This window comes from Python bivittatus, unplaced genomic scaffold (genome assembly GCF_059951505.1).
Source record: "Python bivittatus isolate LINGU-HERP-01145 unplaced genomic scaffold, Pbiv_v1 ctg000980_np1212, whole genome shotgun sequence".
In the NCBI taxonomy this organism is placed as follows: domain Eukaryota; kingdom Metazoa; phylum Chordata; class Lepidosauria; order Squamata; family Pythonidae; genus Python; species Python bivittatus.
Genome location: NW_028277125.1, coordinates 33,483,692 through 33,500,247, shown reverse-complemented (window position 1 = coordinate 33,500,247; position 16,556 = coordinate 33,483,692).

Here is a 16,556-nt window from a genome sequence, read left to right as displayed (position 1 = left end):
TGGAAGTGCCACTCGAGAGTACAGTGCCCCTGATTCTTTGCCCTTGTAGGTGGTTTAGTAAGATGTCATGGCTGATGATATCAAGTGCCACCAGGAGGACTAATAGCATGCCATCAAGGTTGTCTACTTCTTTTCTTTAGGCTTTTTTCCCCTCATAGTCTCTTGCTTCCCACATGCTCAGTTGCAGCTTTTACAAGCTTCTGGAGGTAGATGCTTCACTGATGGCCTTTGCCTTTCTCTCTGCCCCTGGCCTGGTTTCTCTGTCAAATACTTCATACCATCATAGCAAACCATTTCCCAAGACTCTTTCAAAGGATTATAGTCTGGCTCTGACTTGCAGAGAATCCTGAGGTCTGGATGCAGAACTCTTGCAGTTTAGGCTAAATGAAGGGGTATCTTACCTGTCTGACATAAATTCAAAAAACAGTTTCACAGAATCCACCTCCCTCCCTCCCTCCCTCCCTCCCTCTCTCCCTCTTTCTTTCTTTCTTTCTTTCTTTCTTTCTTTCTTTCTTTCTTTCTTTCTTTCTTTCTTTCTTTCAAGAAAGAACATGTGTCAGCAAGTCACAATATGGTGCAACAAGAGACAGAGTTTTCTGCAACTGACTTCTTTGCTCCATGTATTCTACCTTGCACTTATTTTTGTATGACAAATAACTTGTTTATGACAATGTTGATTCCTTTGTCATAAATTATATTTAAACCATCAGTTTATAGATTCTCCTTCTTATTTTATTTAAATCAGATATTAGCTTTATTTAGATTTTGTTACCTGGGGGTATAAAAGATTGAGGAACAGAGAATATCCTGCTATATAGTGACAAATACCACTATTGCAAATGTTTTCTATTTCTCCCTCAAATCAGCAACATAGCACTGGGTAAAGAATATTTTTGGAATATTAGATATAGTAATTTTCATTTTTTTAAAAAATTGATGAACAAATGCAAAAAGAATAGACTTGCTCAGTGTAATAATAAATAGCTATTTCTATAGATGAAGGAATTCTAAATACATGAAAAAGTATTCCTTCTGGCAAAGGAGTATCCATTTTTTCCCCCTGGAATCCACTGAGAATAATTTTTGCTCACAGTTATTTAGCACTATACTGGAATGGTGCTCCTGTGTAGATACTAAATTGCATCATTTATCTATATGGCACAATCATATTCTATATGCAGAGTACAGAAAAGGAGTAAGAAATAGTAAGCCAGATATATTAAAGACATAAGGAAAAAAAATATAGATAAAACTATTTCACACCAACATTGTTCATTATACGTCTCCATACAATCCCTTTCTATCCTTGCACACAATTCTTGCATCTACCACATCCATAGCCTTCTTCATACATTGTATTCAGAGTGTGTGTTTGGGCACTGTATATACCTCTGCATTGGTGGATTGGCATACAACATGCAGTAGGGTGGCTTCCAAGGGGGTCTCTAGATTACAGGAAGTAATCCCCAAACTGGTCAATATTGACCCACAAGAGTCAATGGGACTATCCATTATTATTGTTATTGTTATGTGTAGTATTGTTAGTTTAAGTAGTATTTATTAAATTATTTTCATATAATAAATGTTTGGGTGTCAATGAACAATCTTAAACTTCACGAAGGGGTTGATGAGCTGAAGAGTTTTGGGACCCCTGGATTACAGTTATTAGCTTACACATATAGAGTGACCATATGTGGGATAACAGTAGGATTTGGTTGTGCTTGTGGCACACTGGGCAAAATGTGTCAGGATTAACCACCACTGTAATTATTATTATCCGGGAATGCTGCTTGTGGCCCAAGTGAGACTAAGTCTGGTAATCTAGTCTATCCTTTCTGTTTTTTATTTAAAAAATATAATATGAAAATAGATTCCCATTATGTACTAATTGTGTAAAGCAGAAGTGCCCAGCTTGGGGCCTCAGAACACATATATCACAGTAGATGGCCCAATTATCACTCCAAATGATTTTTGGATAAGAGGAATGTCCAACATCTACTGCTGTTTAGGACTGGAACTAGATTTCTCAAAATTGTTATCCCATCAAAACTGCAGCATGAACATTTTATTCTTAATAAAGAAGGGAAAATTGGAGGGATGGAAGGAGGAAATATTTAAGGGATATAAGAATTCACCTAGATAATTTTACCATGGCAGTGAGACTTTTAGCTTCTTTTACCCCTTAAAATGCCATTTTTGGTGATGAATGAGTTCAGCTATCATTTCTTCCCTAGAATGAAACTAACAGTGTCACATACTAGTATTCAAGGGGCATTACAGGAACGAAAGTTCCAAAGTTCTACTCTATTTACTGCTACTCTATTGTGATTTCTTTAATAGAAAAAGGTGTATTTTTTGAGAGAAGTAAAAATGATTTATTGATTCTGCCATCATAACCCCTTTCCCCCATTTTGTTATTTGCAAATATGTCACCATTGCTAATATGTGGTGTTTTGGATAAATTCTACTCCTACTGGTTATTGGATGAGGATCAATAGTTATGACATGTTCTTAAAGGTATGAGCACCACAAAGGAATGGATAATGAAAGGAGTATGCTTTTGCAAACCATATTGATATAAGCAAATTTATAATATTATTTTAAGAATCTTTTGTGCTTGATTCATTCCTAATGCATTATTGAGACTTGAACTAGGATCTCCTTTTGTAACAGTTCACATTTGAATTTGCCACCTGAAATAGTGGTCGAAATTAATTTTGGGAACAATTATTTAGTCCAAGTTGTTCTTGTAGACAAATTCAACTCTTTCTGGAAGAAATACAAAGCAAATGATATTGCTTGTGGTGGTCTCTCAGCTTAAACATTAATAGTGATGGGTCTGAAGCATTAAAGCATTAAATTTCCAAAGCAAACCAAAGCATCTTGGATCTTGATTTACAAAGTGATAGATCAAAAATCCCAAACTGTGTTTTAGGAAATGTTTACCTTGACCATTTTGCTATTCCCAACTATTTTTTAAAAGATACTTCCCCCTTCACCTAGGAAGACATTCATGCCTGCAAGACTGAATATTGTACTATCAATGCTTGTGAGAGGGTAGTTTAACAACATTCCCTATTTAGACTGTCGTTGCATATGCGTGGAAGTCGCCACTGCAGCAACAACACATATTCTACTGCATGCCTATTATCATGGCTGGTGATCAGTTCTGGTACACCACCTTCTTCCATATGGGCTGGCCTGAGTCCAAGACAGTACAACTGAAATATCTAAGAAATTTGCTAAATGTTGCTCTATTACAATTGCCTTTGGAAACCAATGGGTTCAAATCTGTTGGAACACCTGGTTGTTTGGGGGTCCATAAAGATTTTAAAAATGGTAATAAAATGATGCTATTTATTTGCATTATTGCTGTTTACATACTAAATTAACTTGGTTGCTTTATTGTCTTATTTGATTTTAACCAATGTCACCTATTACTTTATCTTACTTGTTCTTTTTTGATTGAAAGAAGTTTTAAAAATATGTATTTTATTTTTCCTTTTAATCAGGCTTTGACAGTGAATTTATGAACCAATCAATAATTTTTCTGCTAAACCTTCTTGGACCATGCTGAGAAACTGTGATGGCTTCCAAAGTATATGGGGAAGAGAATATAGGGATGCACAAACATCCCATTGTTTGCCTGAAAAGGGATTGCACTTTTGAAAGGGCTTCATCTGATCCTTCACAAAAGTTACAGAAGGCATAATGCGCTCAGCTCCCCTTGGTACTCTTTCTCCTTTCTCTAAGCATTACATTTTCTGGCATGAATATAGAGGGCAGAAACAGAGACACTGAGTTTATTTTTCTGCTGGAAATGGAATTTGGATTATCAACCCTATTATTCTCAGTGGGAAAGTGCTATTTCTGTCATTTCAACCTTGTATAAATGCCTTGAAAGAAACTTCTATCAGCAACGTAGGTTTCCTTCTGAGCTTTCCTCATTCCCTCTCTGACGGAGAAACAAGTTCTCCCAGGGCCTCTATATTACCACTTACTCCATGTGTCCTTCTTATGTCTCAACATAACTAGGAGAAGGAAAAGAAGAAGAGGAAATGCCTACAGGTTTGAGGTGAATAAAGTTTACCTAACTTGCTTTTTTCCATTGGGCTGAAGACAAGGCTTTACTCCCCACTTAAATCTACATTACCTCCTAATAAGAATTCCATTCCTATGTTTCCACTGCACAAATTCAGAGACAAGAAGATAGTAAGACAAGAAGATGCAATAAGCAAAATGTAGGTATAAATCTAAAATTGCACTGTGTTCTCTCTCCCCATTATTTGTCTAGAAGGGCTATAAATAAAATTAATGAGGAAAAGAGGCACACATGCAGGAAAAATGTTTTTGACTACAGCGTTTAATTCAAAAAGTTAGAGTATTCTCAGAATCGTGATCTTTTCTTCCATATAGCAGACCCTAACATGTTGCTGTTTTATCCCATTGCTAATTAAACTGTGCTATAAGACCGAAGAGCTTGAACTTTTCTTCAGAACACTAGTTCAGTATCATGTACTGGCTTTTGTTTTCTTGCTATATTGCAACTTTTTCTTAATTCTCCATCAGAATCTGTAACATTTTCTATCAGTTACTGCTGGAGGTAACTGAATTCCAACAGCACATGATAGGCTTCTTATGAGATGTTTGCATAGAAAATATTTTTTAACATTTTTCTCAACATGGTATTGTTCTAAATTACGTTGTTCCTGACTATAATATATTCTCTTCTCTCTCTCTTGCTCTCTCTTTTTGCTTTTGTATCTCCTCAGAATGCTATATTTTTCTGTCTTTATATTTTTTTCCATGGAATCAATCATCTTCTCCATAGAGCTCTCATATCTTATTATTTTATGTCAAGAGCATTTCCTCATTCTGTAAAACTCTCACATAAAGATTCACACATCTATGGCTACAGTCAATTCAAGAATATTTTGGAATTCACTAGAGTATCACTAGAAAGTAATGTAAATTACCTGTAAGGGAAGCTAAATAATTTCATTAGAATTAGTGCATTTTTCAGGGGACAAAGGGTGAGGAGGTTTCTGCCAAAGAGATGAGAAGATACAGTTAAAAAGGTCCATGTGTAATTAATGAAGTTTCTCAGATTCAAGGGGGAGACCAGAGAAGGAGACCTGAATGGACCAAAGTGTTCCAACTTAACACTTGGACACACACACACACACACACAAGCACATCCCTCAGGCTTTTTGAGTTTTGATTCAGTAACTCCTGCCAACATTTCTCATTCCTGTCCAAATATATCTTGTGGAACAGAAATATGAAAGCAACAGGACTTGGTAGATAATACAATGTGCTCCTGAAGCACATAAACTTCGTTTTTTTTCTTACCAGGCACCTGTATATGAGTTACAGTCCAATAACTCCTGCAGAAAATTGACCCTTGGTAACTTTCTTGCTGGAAATGACTCATCACAGAAAACCCAGATTAGGCAACCTTTGGGTAGCCAGAAGATGTACTCTATATTCTTCAAGAGCCGAAGAGCCACAGCAGACAAGGCAATGGTGCAGAGTAAGTGGCACTAATTTTTACTTTTTACTTTTAATTTTTAAGCTGATTGTAGGATATGCTTTACAATTTTAATGTATCTTCTGCCTCAAAATGGTGCAAAATTGTGCCACCAGTTTCCTAAGAAGACTCCTAGGGCCACAGTGAGTCTCAGGAGCAATATGTGGTTCTGGGGCTGCAAGTTGGCTGCTTTTGTGCTAACCATAACATGGATTTTCCCTTAGCATGTCTTGTGAAGCCAGTTATCATTGTGTGTATAAACCCAATCAATTATAACTTATTCAACAAACAATGGTTTCCTTAACTATCACATTAAGTGGGAAACCTGGGTTTTACAATCATTGCCATAGTACCTGTCCAGAAAAGAAACTTGCCAGATCTGTAGGTCATCTCTTGCTTCTCCTTCCATTTTTATCCCTTCTCCCATAAAGATAGGTAGGTAGATAGGTAGGTAGGTACTGTAGGTAGGTAGATAGATAATATAATGATAAGAGAGAGATAATGATGAGAGAGAGAGAGAGAGAGAGAGGGATCATGAAATAGAATGCAAGTGGATGCCATTTCTTAAATGTCTTCATCTGGCAAGGGAAAGCTTTATAATATTACTATAGGAAGGTTTTTAGTATCTATCTTCCCCACTGCTGTCATTGTGCTTCCTGTGATAGCCAGCTAGGACTGGAAACCACCCATCATCTCCTACAGTATCCCAGAATACTATATTTGGTGTCCTGAGGTATAGTGGGAAATTTGGAATAATTGCTGGAGCTCATCTTTCTGAGACTCTTTGAACATTTATTTTTAGACGTAGGGCTGTGGGACATATCTTTGCCAGATATTTCTTTTTTACTTACTTTGTAGTTAAAGGTAAGCCCCATTCAGTCTCATGCTTGAGAGCCATGGGATGTGCACAGGTTCATGAATGCTAATTCTACCTTCTCCACTAGCTAGTTTGTGGCTGACATTCCTGACTAGACTGATTCTGTAATTTCAGGCAAGGGAATTTCCTATGACATTAAGCTTCCAGAGAGTTGAAATAGGACATTTCTGCATGCAAAGCAGATGTTCTTTCTTTTTCTGTGCACATTCCTTTTTGGGGTGGGTGGGAGAAAATATACTTAAATGAATTCCATCAAATGCTATAGCCTCATCTCTAATTTTTATTAAATTAAATCTCATCTCAAATTTGTTTATACAAGCTGGCTGCCAATCCTCCACTCGTGTGAAATATAGAGGTCCAAGGATTCTAGAATTCTAGCAGCCCTGATATTGTGGAACAGTCACTCCTTAGAAATTATTCTGGCCTTCCAGAAACTTTTAAAAACTGAATGATTCTGGGGGGACTGTGATGAGCAAAGGACTGCATAATTTGTTTGATTTACTGATATTTTGTCTTAGTCCTACCATGATGTTTTCTTCTAAATGCTTGTTTTGTTCTGAATTAATATAAACCACCAAGTATCTGGCAGCTGTGGCCAGTATACCTAAGAGAAATAAATAAATAAAATCAATGGAGCCAAGAGTAAAAATATTGGGGGAGAAATAAAATAATTTTTAGTATTACCTGTACCTAGCACTTTCAAGGCATTTCCATTTTACCAAACCCTTAAAAAAAAAAACTCAGTAATTATTTTGCTGAATTTTGACAGCAAGTCACATATTTGAATCTGGGGCTCTGGGGATCACAGAAAAGTTGCCCATCCATGATCTAATGTAACCAGCTTAATTTTATTCTTGACATGAGCAACACTGATCTGCAACTTTTTCATATAGTATTTGTCGAACATGTTGCTACTATTATAAACAGAGTCACATTAAATTCTTTTAAATAAAAATGAACAATCCCTTCTCTGCTCAGCAATAAATCCCAAGCAAATAATTAGAAACATTGTTTATTTTATTTTACTGGGAGGGAAAAAAATCATATGAATTTGCAAACTGCAATATCCTCAGCATTATGTTTAAGATAGCTACGGGCTACTATAATGTTTTCTTCCTTTCTATTTCCCTTTAACTTCTATCTCTTTGTAAATTGATTTTATAATATTACCATGATAATTGCATTAAGGAGTGCAATGTGATTCTATAAGAGTAAAACTATTTCATTCACTGAACTAGTGAATAGAGAAAATATTTGTAGGGATAAAATGATAGACTATGTTCATTTATATAATGAATTGCATATGTTTATAACATGTTCATTTGCATTTTTATATGTATGAATTTAAGAATACATGCCAATTGAAGGACATTTCAGTATCTTTGGACTAAGCTGACATATTTTCCTAAGAAAAAGTATTCCTTTTATCATTTTGCAATTTTAGTCAGTTTCATAATCCTTTAGATCAGTGATCTCAAACTGATGGGACCCCCTTCTAGTGTGAAAAATTTGCAAAACCCCACATGAGAGTAGTATCTGTTGGCAGAAATAGGGTGACAAAAAGCTACTATGAATTCAGTAATCACCAGTAATGCTTTTAAATGAATTTTCACTTTATTAATCACAACAGCATCTATATATAATTTTTAAAAAAAGACTGTTGCATAATCTGTACATATGTGAGTTTTTAGTTTACAGAAGGCTACCATTATTTTCCTCCACAGTGCAGGAAGCCCTCATAGCAACCTGCTAAAATGGCCCAAAAGGGTGAGGACAACTTTCCCCCATCCATTCATTTCCCTTCCTCAACTTCAAAATTTATATTTTGAAGTATAAATAAAAGAAGAAAAAATCAAACCAGAAAGACCCCTCTTTGCTATGTATTTATTTTCTTGTTTGGATGAGGAAGACCTTTGTATTTGCTTAGAAAAGCAATTGCACTCTTCAAATTTTGCTGGGGAGGTGCATCAAGTCATGACAGGCCAGAGGAGTGTTGCAAGTGAGGCCAGAGGCTCCAGTGGGACCTGGTAGAATCCTTATGCAGCCCTCTCAGACTCTAGGTCTTCTGGCCATAGCTTGGATCCAATATATATAAATACAAACTCACAGCTATACATATTCAAACATATTTGTCTTATAATTAGTCAAGGATGATACATATACTGAATTTTTTTCCTTTTTCCCCCCTTTTTTAAAATGTAGCTCTAATTCATGCCTTCAGTGATCACAGAAAGAAGCAAATAATATTGAAAAGTACATTCTTATTCAGGATCCTGCACATGTTCCACACAGAAGACTTTGCATGGTTCATATGGATTTGTTTACTTGTTTGGTTTTACAGCTAAACAGGGTGACACACAATTGAGATTGATGGAATGAATGTTTACCCCAAAATATGTGTAACAGTGCAACAATTCTCATTTAAAACAGAAAATGAAAATTGAAAAAAAAAAGTGTTCAGAAGATTATACCAAACCTTTAAAAAAGGCAGGATAAGAAGTAAATTAAATAGGATCATAGCTTTTTAAAGAACATCAGAATATAAGTAATGTTTTTTTTTTAAATGCAGAATCTAATTTTACAAATACAGACTATAGCAAGATTATTATGTAATGCAGCTGTGATCATCAATATGATCCTACAGATGCTCCCTTTTTAAATGAACATTTTGTTTCAAATTATTAGGTAGGTATGCAATGAAAAGTATATATACAGTGAAAATGTGTTATATAGTGAACTTAAAATACATAGAAGAGATCTATTTCTTCCTGGAACTAAAAGACATTTATGTTTGTTTTCAGAATGAAGTTTTGTAGCTCAGTGGTATTGTAAGTGTTATTTGCCATAATGTTCTTCCTTCCACAGTCTTAGCTGAATATCAAGGAGGATTGATATGAGATGGATAGGGGTAGTTATGAAGATGTGATCTGGGAAATAAAATAAATCTCTACCCTGATGAACAAGTAACAGCTGTTCAAGCCTTCAAGGTAAAACTAAATATTTTACAAGATGTGAACCTTGCATATAATTAATGGAGAAAAATAAAGTATATGAATGTATGGTGGGAAAAAAAAAGAAACATTAATTAAGAAAAAAGTGACTACACATCTATATTTACAGGATATTAAGACACATTCTGAAGTTATTCATCTGGATAGTGCTGCTTTAGGAATACAGTGGAGAGAAATTGCAAGAATTGCCACAAGTATATGGATTGGTCTATTATTCAATATTTTACGGATCAAGACAAATTTGCCCCATAATTGCTGCTGATTCTCTGGGCACTGTAGTGGAAAACCGAGTTGCTGAAGTCATAATAATGCTCTATTACAGCTGAGATAAAACTTTTTATAAGCTATTTCTGAGAAAATTTCTGCAACTTTTATCATTCTTCCCTAGGGAAGGAGTCCACTCTGCAGACTTTATTCTAAATGTACTCTATCACTAATTGACTGATTGATTGCCCATAGACTTTACACTATGCCCCATGTTAATACTATGTTTAGAGCATTCTGTGTCGTGTAGCATACAAAATCGTGTTGAGAAAGGATGAAAGGAAAAGCAGAAGGGATTTCGCTACTGATCATGGTGTTAGACAATTTTCACAAACATTTTATAAAGTATTTCCTAGCTGACCAGCTCATGGTGTATGAGTTCTCTTCCTCTGATGCCTTTGTCAAAATGATGAAAGCTGGGCCATTGCACTGCAAGTTCCACCCCTTTTGGACAAACGTGCAACATCACAATGCAAGTACAAGGGGCGGGGCTTGCAGCATGACAGAATGATGCTGCTTTCATCAGAATGACCCATTCAGCACCCTCTGGGGACACTATTACTCTTGGAGATTCCAGATGGATTAATCACTTAGAAGTAAACTTCACCTTCTATCTCAGACTATAGACTATTTCTCCTTTGCTTGCATGTAGATTTCAGTAGACTCCATTTCTTTCTGTCAGTCCGTGATGATTCAGCTTTCTTTCTGTCTGCCTCATATAATTCTCTTCCCGGACTTGTATCTTCTGTTTTCTCTAGATGAACTGATATGTTTTAGGCTCAGATTTACCAACTGCTTCTCTAGACGCTCCATACTCCATCACCACCAGATACTCAACAATCAAAATATCTGCAGTCTTGCCCACAGCTATCCATCCTCTCTGCTTCTTAGTTCTGTCTATCAGCAGCTGCAAATAGTCCAAGAACATACAGATTTTCTTGTTTCTTCTAAGACAGTTTTGAATCTACTATATAGGGAAGAACTACTTCAAGGCACTTTGCTTATTTCCAAAACATCAGGCAGGAAGAAAAGGACTGCACTTTTTCAGTCTATTATAGTTGTGCTTCTCCGTATACATACAGAGTGAAGGAAGAATTAATATTTTCCAGCCTCTTCTACGCAAGTTTCCATCCATGATGATTATGTTGTTGTTGTTGATGATGAGAATGATGATGAGAAACAATAAAGAATATAAACTAGTTCTTAACTGTAAGAGGAAAGAGAATTTGTTTGGTCTACATATTACCTGTATTTCCCAGATATATTATCACTGCAGATATTTATAATACATTCCAAATAAATGAAGAAATAGACTAGAATGAATTTAGGCTTAAAAATGGAAACACAGTTTAGACTAGATGAAAGTGCTACAATTCCCAGCACTGAGGGTATAATAACTTAGAAAAAAGGGCAGTGATATTATTACAACAAGGAGGGAGAAATCAAGTCTGGAATTACAGAAGACATCTGGTGATTTTTCTCACTAATGAAGAATTTCAGCAAACATTTATATTATATAAAAGGCAGTGATTAAATTTCCTAGCTCATCTGATTCCCATGCTCAGTGGAGATGAAGACACAGTTACTTTTAAGGATTAAATTATTTCCTCTTATTTTAATTAGTCCAGAGTAAGTGTGTGTGCTTCACAGATTCTTGGTCTGGTTGAAGATACTGCATTTGAGGTTGTAGAGGGGGAAACTTCCCCATCCCCTCCCACCCAATTCAGGTAACAAATCTCTTCCCATACAGAAACTAAAAAGGATGAAAATAAACACACAAACATACAAGTTAGTATGATGTAGTGGTTAAAGTACTGGACTAAGAGCAGTGAGACCCAGGTTCCCATTGAAATAGAATCACTGCTCAATACTCTCTGCAAGGTACTGCAGTGGAGTTTGGACTGGACAAATGTGCCACCCTTACCAACAGCAGTAAACTGAAGGAATCAAGATGCCCTATAGAAATAATATCAAGAGTCTGGATGAAGAAGATGACTACAAATACCTGGGCATCCTTAAAGCTGACAACATCAAGCACATTAGTGGTGAATACATCATGACAGTGAAGAAGATCTTAAAGTCCAAACTCAGTGGAGGAAATACCATCAAGGCAATTAACACCTGAGCAATTCCAGTCATTAGATACACAGCTGGAATAGTGGACTGCACTCAAGCAGAACTAGAAGCCCTGGATAGGAAGACCAGAAAAATAATGACGATGAATCATGCCCTTCATCCATGCAGTGATGTTGACAGACTCTACTTACCAAGGAGCATTGGTGGGCATGGAATGTTGCAATTACACCTGACAGTTTAAAAAGAAAAAAGGGCCTTAGAAGAATATCTGAAGGACAGTGAAGAACATGCACTAAAGCTAGTATACCAGGAAGGCTTACTGAATACTGAAGAGATCAAACTGGCTTACAAGAAAGACCAAATGAGGAATAGAAAAGAGACATGGCAAGACAAAGTATTACATGGCCAGTACACAAAAAACCAGCAGGCAAAGCAGATAACAATAAGGCCTGGCAATGGCTAAGAGCAGGAAAGTTGAAGAAAGAAATAAAGAGGCTAATTCTGGCTGCACAAGACCAAACCTTAAGAACAAATGGATATAAAGCCAGAATTGAGAAGACAGCAACAGACAGCAAATGCCACCTCTGCAAAGAAGCTGAAGAAGCAGTAGACCACCTAGTTAGCTGCTGCAAGAAGATCGCACAGACTGACTACAAACAACAGCATGACAAAGTAACAACAATGGTGCATTGGAATATCTGTAAGAAATACCATTTGCTTGCAAGCAAGAACTAGTGGGACCACAAAACAGACAAAGTAATAGAAAATGAAGAAGCTAAAGTGCTCTGGGAGTTTAGAATTCAAACAGACAAGCATCTGCCACACAACATCCCAGACTTAACAGTTGTGGATAAGAAAGACAAAAAAGTCTGGATAGTGGACATTGCAATCCCTGGAGATAGCAGAATAGAAGAGAAAGAATTGGAGAAAATCATAAAATACAAAGACCTGCAAATAGAAATAGAACGACTGTGGCAAAAGAAGGCAAGGATAGTATCAATAGTAATAGGTGCCTTAGGTGCAATCCCAAAACATCTGATACTGCTTGAAGGCTATAGGCATTGACAAAATCACCACCAGTCAATTGCAAAAGGCAGCTTCACTTGGAACAGCTAACATCCTGCAATGATACCTTTAACACCATCAGACTACAACATCTGCCTATCCCAGGCCCTTGGGAAGGATTCGATGGGTGGATAAAAATGCCAAATCCAGTCTAAACATCTAGCTGACTGCAACCAACAATAAAATTGGAAATAACCAGAAGTCACACACTAGGGAGCAAGCATCAGAATTTTCTTTATGTTGCTATTCATTGGAATGTTCCTAGTGAAGTTAATAAAGAGTATGGATTATTATACTAAATCATTTAATACTGATTTACTAGATATTAGTAAAACAGCATAAAATGATTAGACAGTAAGTCCTGTTAGATAAAATTCAACTTACATTCCGTATACCAGTGCATAGGATCTCTCATCTCAAGTTTGTCTACCACTGCATATCTGAGTCTGTCTCTCATTTCCTTGCCACAAAACTGCTGCTGCATTAATGTTGAATGAGGACTTCTGGTACAGGCTTCTCTTCCATAACTCTAGTTTGTGTTTTTTATTTACTCTGCTGAATAGAAAACACCTCCTTGAAATCTCTCTGGTAGGTTCCCAGTTCAAAAGGAGTTGTATTCCATGTATCTTGCAAAGGGAATGCAAAAGCTTAAAGCCTCTTATTCCCTCATGCTAGGATTGATTGGTTGATTATGTGTCATCAAATAATTTTTGACTCCTAGTGACCACATAGATAGTTTTTCTCCATGATGATCTATCTCTAACCTGGTCTTTCAGGTTTCCCAATGGTTCTCCCATCACCACTGTAACTGAGTCCACCCACCTTGCTGCTGGTTGTCCTCCTCTTCTCTTTCCTTCCACTTTTCCCAGTATTAAAGCCTTTTTCAGAGAGCTGGGCTTTGCAAAATGTGTCTGAAGTAAGATCATTTGAGCCTGGTCAATTGTGTTTCAAGTGAGAACTCTGGGTTAATTTGTTTGATAATCCATTGGTTTGTTTTCTTGGCTGTGCACAGTATTCTCAGGAGTCTTTTCCAACACCAAAGTTGAAGGGCATGAATACTCTTCCTATCCTGCTTTTTTAAAGTCCAGCTTTCACTTCCATAGAGTATCACTGGGAATACATGCTAGGATACACATGCTAGGATATCAGTCTGTAAAGCTGTAGCCCACAACAAAAGGAACAGGCAATGGGTAGAATAGGCTAGGTTTCCTATTCAGGAGAGAACTGGAGTCCTAGCAGCATTCTAAGTTCAAAATAAAGCTTAGCATGCATGATATTACTTTGCCAGCAGTTATTATCATAGCCTTTAATAGTGCAGAAAACCTAATAACCTTTGATACAATGCTCAGAGATTTCCCAGATCAAATAATTGTCCTTCTCAACAATCTTATATAAAATATATCAGTAGTTTTCCCCATAATTTAGCAGGAATATAAAACAACATATTAACTGGCTTTATCTGCAACCATTTTTATCATAGAGTTGAATTCTGGAAATTTGTAGCATTCAACAAGTGGAGAGATGATGGATATTAAGATTTAAATTATTAACTGAACAGGTTAATTTTTAGAAGTAATAGAGTATTGAAAAAAAGGTTTTTATTTTTTTGCATGTGTGTGGGTGGGTAACTTGCCTCAAAGGGCACAAGTCTATTTAGTATATGGGTTTGCAATTATTATCATTCTTTAGAATGATTTTATGTTTCTGTTTCTAATTTCCTAATTTTGTGTATGCTTCATTAGCTCAACCGAATTCAACCCTGATATAGTGAAGAACTGTGGTTCTTACAGCTATGCATGTAAGTTAAGCATCTGCTTGTAGCTGTAACCTGAAACATTTTAGCAGAAACATACCTTCTCCAATGTTCTTTGTAAAACATTCTTCATAATCAGATTCTCCATAATAGAGATTTTATTTTAAAAGTCCTCAGTATACCACAGCATATGTTTTAATTTGAGATAATCTCTATCAAGAGCAATAAAATCCACAAAAAACTCATTAGAAAACTGCCAGAACAATGATACGAAGTGGCAAGGGTAGGCAAGAGCTGTTAGAAGAGCCATTACAAGAAATGACAATTCAGTTGTGGGAAAGGAGGGGCCGTGAGAATAACTCTGCCTTGATTCTGTTTGGTATAAGAGGGGCAGACAGAAATTCTGCCAGGCTGTCCCAGCCAGCATGGGAGTTGGTCCACACATCTTAAAGTTGTCAGGGTTGAAAAACACTGCTCTACAACAATGAAGTACATTCCTGTAGTCCTTAAGATGTGTGTTTTCTGACCTGACCTACCTCTAACAGAGAGTAATGGTAAATACCAGGCACTGATTTAATATTTCAAGAACAGTTAAAGAAGAACAGACATGTTAAGCAACTGAAGTTTGGGTAACTTTTCACCCATACTTGTTGTGGGAGGACTTTGGAAACAATGCAAGAGTGGATTGTGAAGATGGTACATGTGGTACTGCACAGAATTCTTTATCATAAGAGAATATGGGAAATTGAGTAGATTCTTATTAGTGGCTGTAGCTGACATCCTCTGTATTTGGATATTTCTATTTTCTCTCTTTGTTTATCTAACTGCACATCCACATAAAACATTACTAAAATCATTGTCTTCCTCATAGCCACATCACTGCATTAATTTCTTTAATTTTACTTTTTGACTACCCCATCATCCATTGCTCTTGATATCTGTAACATTTGGGGGGAAAAATGAAAACATATTTCATAAATTTTGTATTATAAAAATCTGTTGGCTGAAAGCACAATGCACATCACCATCTACTAAAGGTAATAAAAAAACCACATTGTTTCATAATGATAATACACATTACGGTTACTTTGAACAATGCAAAGTAAGGGGAAATTCATCCTACACCACATTAGAATCAGTGGAGAGTTCAGAGTCTAAAGGGTTAAACAAAGACCCCTGTGTATTGAACAAAGCAGATAATAACATCATGCACTGATGCTTGTACCTCTGAAAGCCTCTGGCCACAGATATTTGTGATGTAGAGAGCTACAGAGCAGCAGCAACATAACAGCTGGACCTATGTAATATGGCCCCATTTTCATGTTTACTTATTCCTATGTTGATTTTAGTATAGTAATCTGAGAGGCAAACTCACCACCTCTACTGAGGAAGCTAAGAATCTGATAATCATTGTCTTAGTGTTCTGGCAACTCAGTTCTGTGGGCATTGGAATTTTGCACATAGCATTAGCTAATAGAGCTGAGTTATATTAGTTAGCTCCAGTAGCAAAGCTGATTTCAATAATTCATGGCACAATCCCATGCATTTTAGAAATGTTTCATTGTCTTTATAACAGTTATTCCCAGTGTCTACAGAATTAAACCTTTAAAGGAGAACACAGAGAAAATTAGTTCAACAGAAAAAACTATTATCTACCTAGGATTCAAATTTACTATATTATCAACTAATAGCTTATAGGAATGCTTTGAGCAGCTGGCTTGCATGAAAATTCTTTACTACATTACAGATTTCTTGCTTGATTTTTCCATATTATCATAGCAATACAAAAAAAAAAGTGTTTAGCCATTGTGACACTGTTTATGATGTAACAAATATGCTATTTCATCTACAAAAAAAAAAAAAAAAATACTAGTAACCTCATTGGCAAAACCCATTGTGATGCCATTATTCCCTCCTAAGTGATCAGAGAGAAATGTTCACAACACAGGGACAAAATAAGCCATAAGATAGTAGACAAGA